Source organism: Arachis hypogaea, chromosome 19, assembly GCF_003086295.3.
Source record: "Arachis hypogaea cultivar Tifrunner chromosome 19, arahy.Tifrunner.gnm2.J5K5, whole genome shotgun sequence".
NCBI classification, from domain to species: Eukaryota; Viridiplantae; Streptophyta; class Magnoliopsida; order Fabales; family Fabaceae; genus Arachis; species Arachis hypogaea.
The window spans coordinates 22,668,792-22,678,195 of NC_092054.1; the positions used below are offsets into that span (position 1 = coordinate 22,668,792).

The 9,404-nt window shown below is 40.3% G+C and overlaps 1 non-coding gene across 1 annotated transcript; it reads left to right on the forward strand.

Annotated features, from left to right (window-relative positions):
* The first annotated feature begins 7,186 nt into the window (after nucleotides 1–7,186).
* Nucleotides 7,187–7,294, forward strand: LOC112781308 (small nucleolar RNA R71). The gene has a single exon (XR_003192092.1). It is a non-coding gene; the product is annotated as a small nucleolar RNA R71 (small nucleolar RNA).
* Nucleotides 7,295–9,404: the final 2,110 nt, after the last annotated feature.

A 9,404-nucleotide genomic window follows, 5' to 3' on the forward strand; every position in this document is an offset into this window, starting at 1 on the left:
ATCTTCCCATTTTACAACCCTCAAATTTGCTTATCTTCCCATTTTTACAACTCTTGAAAATTGCTTAAGTATCAATCCCGGGTACTCTTTCCCCCCAAAGACGGAGGGTTTTAACGAGGCCCACCCATCAATAAAATTTCATTAAAAGGCTATCCCTAAACTCTTCAATTTTAAGATGTCCCAAATACGGAACAAAATTACGGCCACGACTGGGGGACCGATCACCCCCCAGGCCCAACACACGGATATCCACGAAAATACGACCACACAACGGTCAGCCCATCCCAAACGGAATGAAATAAACCAAAAAACGGAACAGTCTTAAACGGAATATACAAAAAAGGCCTGAACGGCTGAAAAAGTCATTTAACGAAATACGGAGTTACGAAGTCACGGTTACACGGCCCACGGCCAAACCAAAATATCCAAAAAACAAGCCAAGTCTCAAGACAAAAATACAAAATTACAAAGAGATAAGCTACTCGAGGTCGACTATCCGGCCATCACAAACGGTCTTGAACGCTCCCATCACGGACACGTCCACGCCCGGAGCCAGCACCAGGGCCTGTGCCTTCATCATCTCCTCGGTAGCAGCAATCGCATCCTTAGCATCAGCCAACAACTCCGTTTTTTCCCTCTTCAAGGCAGCAACCTCGGCCTTCAAAGCCTCCGTCTCACCGAGAAGCACGGCAGCCTGGGAACCCGCATTAGAAGCCTTTTGCCGCTCCTCACCCAGTTGAGAAAGAAGTGAAGTTTCAACCTCGAAAAGCCGGAGAATCTCTGCCCCGGCCTCCTCAGAAGACTTCACTGCCTTTTCCCTCGCAATCTCGGCAGCCTCAAGCTTCTCCTTCAGCTTAACCATTTCAGCCTGAGAGTGACGGAGTTTCTTATCCAGCAAACCAACTTGGGCCATCACGGGCTCATCCTTTCGAACAACGACAGCAGACCGAAGGAGGGCACGGTACACCGACTTGGCCTGGAACGAAACATCGCAACCATAAAAAAACGGCTCCGTACCAGGCATCAAGTGTTGATCAATAAAACCCGGGGCATCGAAACGACGATCCATCACACTAGGCACCAAACCCTCCTCCTCAAAAGTCTCACTGCTCGGGTCCTCAGGCCTTTTTCTCTTCCGAGAAGCCTCAGCAGCCGTCACTACGACGACTTCAGAAGAGTTCGCAGGACCAGGAGAAACTTGAGCATCGGCCCGCACACCCGAGGAAACCACCTCTTGAGAAACTGGCTGAGAATCCACGGCAAGGTTAGAAACAGGAGTAGCCGGAGACGACGACCCCTCCTCCTGGGCCATCGCCGCCTTCAACCGTGCCAAGGAAGTCAAACCACCAGCCATCTCAACTGAAAGAAAACAAAAATCCCAAGTTAAAAAAACGGGAAAACAAACATAAAAACCAAAGGAAAGAACAGACACACACCAACATACGACCGACAAGCAACCGGATCACCCATCACATCCCGAGGATTAAGAGGACGCTCTCCAAACAACTGCCATAGAACAAGAGCAACATCCCGCTCCTCCGAGGAAAGGAACTCTTTCGAAACCCGAGTAAACACCGACGGCCCTGCCTTAAAGTTCCAATAGGTGGGGAACCGACGCTCACCCTCCAATGTCAGCAAAAAAGGATGATGCCTGGTGCACGAAATTGTGATCTCCAGGCTCGAACAAATCCTGGTAATGGCTCCAAAGCTTGGTGCTCTGATCTTAATTCATAATTTGTCACAACTTCGATACAACTAACCAGCAAGTGCACTGGGTCGTCCAAGTAATACCTTACGTGAGTAAGGGTCGAATCCCATGGAGATTGTTGGTATGAAGCAAGCTATGGTCACCTTGTAAATCTCAGTCAGGCAGATATAAATGGATAATGGTGTTTTCGAATAATAATTAATAAGATAGGGATAGAGGTACTTATGTAAATCATTGGTAGGAATTTCAGATAAGCGAATAGAGATGTTTTTCTTTCCTCTGAACCTCTGCTTTCCTGCTATCTTCATCCAATCAGTCTCACTCCTTTCCATGGCTGGCTTTATGCAAGGGCATCACCGTTGTCAGTGGCTACATCCCTTCCTCTCAGTGAATAATATGCTCACGCACCCTGTCACGGCACGGCTATTCATCTGTCGGTTCCCGATCATGCTGGAATAGGATTCACCCTCCTTTTGCGTCTGTCACTAACGCCCAGCACTCGCGAGTTTGAAGCTCGTCACAGTCATTCAATCATTGAATCCTACTCAGAATACCACAGACAAGGTTTAGACCTTCCGGATTCTCTTGAATGCCGCCATCATTCTAGCTTACGCCACGAAGATTCTGGTTAGGAGATCTAAGAGATATTCATTCTAGCTTAATTCATGTAGAACAGAAGTGTTTGTCAGGCACGCGTTCATAAGGGAGAAGGATGATGAGCGTCACACATAATCATCACCTTCATCACGTTCTTGGGTGCGAATGGATATCTTAGAAGCGGAAATAAGAAGAATTGAATAGAAAACAGTAGTACTTTGCATTAATCTTTGAGGAACAGCAGAGCTCCACACCTTAATCTATGGAGTGTAGAAACTCTACCGTTGAAAATACATAAGTGAAGGTCCAGGCATGGCCGAGATGGCCAGCCCCCTAAAACGTGATCAAAGGATCATAAGGTAATCCAAAGATGCCTAATACAATAGTAAGAGGTCCTATTTATAATAAACTAGCTACTAGGGTTTACATGAGTAAGTATTTGATGTATAAATCCACTTCCGGGGCCCACTTGGTGTGTGTTTGGGCTGAACTTAAGTGTTGCACGTGCAGAGGCCAATTGTGGAGTTGAATGCCAGTTTTTGTGCCAGTTTGGGCGTTCAACTCTGGTTTTGGATCCTTTTCTGGCGCTGGACGCTAGATTTGGGTAGAAAGCTGGCGTTGAACGCCAGTTTACGTTGTCAATTCTTGGTCAAAGTATGGACTATTATATATTTCTGGAAAGCCCTGGATGTCTACTTTCCAACGCAATTGAAAGCGCGCCATTTCGAGTTCTGTAGCTCCAGAAAATCCACTTTGAGTGCAGGGAGGTCAGAATCCAACAGCATCAGCAGTCCTTTTTCAACCTCTGAATCTGATTTCTGCTCAAGTCCCTCAATTTCAGCCAGAAAATACCTGAAATCACAGAAAAACACACAAACTCATAGTAAAGTCCAGAAATGTGAATTTAACACAAAATCTATTAAAAACATCCCTAAAAGTAACTAGATCCTACTAAAAACATACTAAAAACAATGCCAAAAAGCGTATAAATTATCCGCTCATCACAACACCAAACTTAAATTGTTGCTTGTCCCCAAGCAACTGAAAATCAAAATAGGATAAAAAGAATAGAATATACTATAAATTCCAAACTATCAATGAAACAGAGCTTCAATCATATGAGCGGGACTTATAGCTTTTTGCCTCTTGAATAGTTTTGGCATCTCACTTTATCCATTGAGGTTCAGAATGATTGGCATCTATAGGAACTTCAAATTTCGAATAGTGTTATTGACTCTCTTAGTTCAATATGATGATTCTTGAACACAGCTTCTTTATGAGTCTTGGCCGTGGCCCTAAGCACTTTGTTTTCCAGTATTACCACTGGATACATAAATGCCACAGACACATAATTGGGTGAACCTTTTCAGATTGTGACTCAGCTTTGCTAAAGTCCCCAATTAGAGGTGTCCAGGGTTCTTAAGCACACTCTTCTTTTGCTTTGGACCTTGACTTTAACCGCTCAGTCTCAAGTTTTCACTTGACACCTACACGCCACAAGCACATGGTTAGGGACAGCTTGGTTTAGCCGCTTAGACCAGGATTTTATTCCTTTTTGGCCCTCCTATCCACTGATGCTCAAAGCCTTGGGTTCCTTTTTATTTCCCTTGCCTTTTGGTTTTAAGGGTTATTGGCTTTTTGCTCTTGCCTCTTGGTTTTAAGAGCTTTGGCTTTTTCTGCTTGCTTTTTCTTTTTCTTTCTATTTTTTTTTTCCGCCTATTTTTTTTTTCTGCAAGCTTTGTTCTTTGCTGCTTTTTCTTGCTTCAAGAATCATTTTTATGATTTTTCAGATTATCAAATAACATGTCTCCTAGTCATCATTCTTTCAAGAGCCAACATATTTAACATTCTTAAACAACAACTTCAAAAGACATATGCACTGTTCAAGCATACATTCAGAAAACAAGAAGCATTGTCACCACATCAATATAATTAAACTAAGTTCAAGGATAAATTCGAAACCCATGTACTTCTTGTTCTTTTGAATTAAAACATTTTTCATTTAAGAGAGGTGATGGATTCATAGGACATTTATAACTTTAAGACATAGTTACTAACTACTAATGATCATGTAATGAAGACACAAACATAGATAAGCACATAGCATAGAAAACGAAAAACAGAAGAAATAAGAACAAGGAATGAATCCACCTTATTGATGGTGGCGTTTCCTTCTTGAGGAACCAATGATGTCCTTGAGCTCTTCTATGTCTCTTCCTTGTCTTTGTTGCTCCTCCCTCATTGCTTTTAGATCTTCTCTGATTTCATGAAGGATGATGGAGTGCTCTTGATGTTCCACCCTTAGTTGCTTCCAATAATTGTGTGGAAGAAAATGTATCCCCTGAGGTATCTCAGGGATTTCTTGATTTGCAGTCAAATGTTCTACCACTGTGCTATAGACCCTTGATGGAAGCTTTTGTCTTCCCTTTCCTCTTTCTAGAGGTTTCTCTGGCCTTAGGTGCCATCAATGGTTATGGAAAAAACAAAAAAGCTATGCTTTTACCACACCAAACTTAGAATGTTGCTCGCCCTCGAGCAAAAGAAGAAAGAATAGAAGAATAAGAAGAAGATATGGAGGAGATGGATGGGAGTGTGTATTCGGCCATATGGGTGGGATTGGGTGGGAGAGAGATGTTGAATTTTGAAGGTAGTGGGTGTATGGATGTGAGTGGTAAATGGAAAGTAGAAGGGATGATCATGAATGGGAAGAGAGATGATGAGGTAGGTGGGGATACTGTGGGGTCCGCAGATCCTGAGGTGTCAAGGCATTTACATCCCTGCACCAATTTAGGCATGTAAAATGCCCTTGCACACAACTCTGGGCGTTCAGCGCCAGGTTGGTGCCCTTTTTGGGTGTTCAACGCCCCTTTGCTGCCATTTCTGGCGTTGAACGCCAGAACCATGCTTGTTCTGGGCGTTCAGCGCCAGGATGCTGCCCATTCTGGGCGTTCAGCGCCAGAACCATGCTCTGTTCTGGCGTTTGAACGCCAGACAGATGCTCCTCCAGGGTGTGATTTTTCTTCTGCTGTTTTTGATTCCGTTTTCAATTTTTATATTTATTTTGTGACTCCACATGATCATGAACCTAAGAAAACATGAAAAACAATAAAAATAAGAATTAGATAAACATTGGGTTGCCTCCCAACAAGCGCTTCTTTAATGTCAATAGCTTGACAGTGAGCTCTCATGGAGCCTCACAGATGTGCAGAGCTTTGTTGAGACTCTCCAACACCAAACTTAGAGTTTGGATATGGGAGTTCAACACCAAACTTAGAGTTTGGTTGTGGCCTCCCAACATCAAACTTAGAGTTTGACTGTGGGGGCTCTGGTTGACTCTGCTTGGAGAGAAGCTTTTTCTGCTTCCTCTCCATGGTTGCAGAGGGAGATCCTTGAGTTTTAAACACAAGGGAGTCCTCATTCCATTGAAGGAATATTTCACCTCTGTCAACATCAATCACAGCTCTTGCTGTGGCCAGGAAAGGTCTTCCTAGGATGATGGATTCATCCTCTTCCTTTCCAGTATCCAGGACTTATGAAATCAGTAGGTATGTAAAGGCCCTCAACCTTTACTAATACATCTTCTACTTGTCCATAAGCCTGTTTTCTTGAGCTGTCTGCCATCTCCAGTGAGATTTTAGCAGCTTGCACCCCATAGATTCCCAGTTTCTCTATTACAGAGAGGGGCATGAGGTTTATTCCTGAACCAAGGTCACATAGAGCCTTAAAGATCATGGTGCCTATGGTACAGGGTATTATGAACTTTCCAGGATCCTGTCTCTTCTGAGGCAATGTCAGTTGATCCAGATCACTTAGTTCATTGATGAACAAGGGAGGTTCAACTTCCCAAGTAACAATGCCAAATAATTTGGCATTCAGCTTCATGATTGCACCAAGAAACTTGGCAGTTTGCTCTTCAGTAACATCCTCATTCTCTTCAGAAGAGGAGTACTCATCAGAGCTCATGAAGGGCATAAGGAGGTTCAATGGAATCTCTATGGTCTCTAGATGAGCCTCAGAGTCCTTTGGTTCCTCAGAGGGAAGCTCCTTATTGATCACTGGATGTCCCAGGAGGTCTTCCTCCTTGGGATTCACGTTCTCTCCTCTCCTCACAGGTTCGGCCATGGCGCTTATGTCAATGGCCTTGCACTCTCCTTTTGGATTCTCTTCTGTATTGCTTGGGAGAGTACTAGGAGGGATTTCAGTGATCCTTTTACTCAGCTGGCCCACTTGTGCTTCCAAATTTCTAATGGAAGACCTTGTTTCATTCATGAAACTTACAGTGGCCTTAGATAGATCAGAGACTAGATTTGCTAAATTAGAAGTATTTTGTTCAGAGTTCTCTGTCTGTTGCTGAGTGGATGATGGAAAAGGTTTGCTATTGCTAAACCTGTTTCTTCCACCATTATTAAAGCCTTGTTGAGGCTTTTGATCCTTCCATGAGAAATTTGGATGATTTCTCCATGATGAGTTATAGGTGTTTCCATAAGGTTCACCTAAGTAATTCACCTCTGCTATTGCAGGGTTCTCAGGATCATAAGCTTCTTCTTCAGGAGAAGCCTCTTGAGTACTGTTGGATGCAGCTTGCATTCCATTCAGACTCTGAGAAATCATATTGACTTGCTGAGTCAATATTTTATTCTGAGCCAATATGGCATTCAGAGTATCAACTTCAAGAACTCCCTTCTTCATAGGCATCCCATTGCTCACAGGATTCCTTTCAGAAGTGTACATGAACTGGTTATTAGCAACCATGTCAATGAGTTCTTGAGCTTCTGCAGGCGTTTTCTTTAGGTGAATGGATCCACCTGCAGAAGTGTCCAGTGACATCTTTGATGGCTCAGATAAACCATCATAGAATATATCCAGGATGGTCCATTCTGAAAGCATGTCAGAAGGACACTTTTTGGTCAACTGTTTGTATCTTTCCCAAGCTTCATAGAGGGATTCACTTTCTTTCTGTCTGAAGGTTTGAACATCAGCTCTAAGCTTGCTCAGCTTTTGAGGAGGAAAGTACTTGGCTAAGAAAGCCGTGACCAGCTTATCCCAAGAGTTCAGGCTGTCTTTGGGTTGAGAATCCAACCATAATCTAGCTCTGTCTCTTACAGCAAAAGGGAAAAGCATGAGCCTGTAGACTTCAGGATCTACTCCATTAGTCTTAACAGTATCACATATCTGCAAGAATTCAGTTAAAAACTGAAAAGGATCTTCAGATGGAAGTCCATGAAACTTGCAGTTCTGCTGCATCAGAGAAACTAATTGAGGTTTCAGCTCAAAGTTGTTTGCTCCAATGGCAGGAATGGAGATGCTTCTTCCATGTAAATTGGAATTAGGTGCAGTAAAGTCACCAAGCATCTTCCTTACATTATTATTATTTTCGGCTGCCATCTCTTCTGCCTGTTCGAAAATTTCTGAAAGGTTATCTCTGGATTGTTGTATTTTAGCTTCTCTTAATTTTCTCTTCAGAGTCCTTTCAGGTTCTGGATCTGCTTCCACAAGAATGTTCTTATCCTTGCTCCTGCTCATATGACAAAGAAGAAGGCACAAAAAAATAATAATAATGGAGATCCTTTATACCACAGTATAGGGATTCCTGTGTGAGTGGAAGAAGAGGGGGAGACAAAGAATGTAATATAATGGAAGAAACACAACTGTGAGGATGGAAGAGAGGTGAAATGAGATGTTAGGATATGAATGAATAAATAGAATGAGATGGGGGAGGGATAATTTTCGAAAATATTTTTGAAAAAGAGTTAGTAATTTTCGAAAATGGTTTTTGAAAAATGTTAGTAATTTTCGAAAATTTTTGAAATCAAAAATAAAAAATAAAATTAATTAGTTAATTAAAAAGAAATTTTTGAAAAAGAGGGAAGATATTTTCGAAAATTAGAGAGAGTGAGTTAGTTAGGTAGTTTTGAAAAAGTTAAGAAACAAACAAAAAGTTAGTTAGTTGGTTGAAACAAATTTTGAAAAGATAGGAAGTTAGGAGGTTAGGAAAGATATTTTGAAAAGATATTTTTGAAAAAGATAAGATGAGAAGATATTTTTGAAAAGATATGATAGAAATTAGTTTTTGAAAAAGATTTGAATTTTTAAAATCACAATTAATGACTTGATTCACAAGAAATCACAAGATATGATTCTAGAATTCAAAGTTTGAATCTTTCTTAACAAGCAAGTAACAAACTTCAAATTTTTGAATCAAAACATTAATTGATTATGTTATTTTCGAAAATTTGGTATAAAAATAGGAAAAAGATTTTTGAAAAGTATTTTTGAAATTTTCGAAAATAACTAAGAATTTTGAAAAAGATTTGATTTTTGAAAAAGATTTTGAAAAAGATAAGATTTTCAAATTGAAAATTTGATTTGACTCATGAGAAACAATTTGATTTTAAAAATTTTTGAAAAAGTCAATCCAAATTTTCGAATTTGATGAGAGAAAAAGAGAAAGATATTTTTTTGATTTTTTTAAATTTTTATGAAAAACATGAAAATTATGCAATGCATGAAATTTTTAGATCAAAACAATGAATGCATGCAAGAATGCTATGAATGTCAAGATGAACACCAAGAACACTTTGAATGCCAAGATGAACATCATAGACACAATTTTGAAAAACTTTTAATGCAAAGAAAACATGCAAGACACCAAACTTAGAATTCTTTAATGCTTAGGCACTAAGAATTCAAAAATGCATATGATAAACATGAAAAGACACAAAACAAAAAATCATCAAGATCAAACAAGAAGACTTACCAAGAACAACTTGAAGATCATGAAGAACATCATGAATGCATGAAATTTTCGAAAAAAATGCAAGATGCACATGCAATTGACACCAAACTTATGATATGACTCAAGACTCAAACAAGAAACATGAAATATTTTTTATTTTTGTGATTTTCTAAATTTTTTTTGGATTTTTATTTTATATTTTTCGAAAAATTATTTTGAAAAAGAAAAATAAGGATTCCAAAATTTTTAATATGAATCCCAGGAATCTTATGCTCTAAAGCTCCAATCAAAGGGTCAGGCATGGCTTAATAGCCAGCCAAGCTTTAGCATATAATTACATGGACTGGAGTGATTAGTTGAATA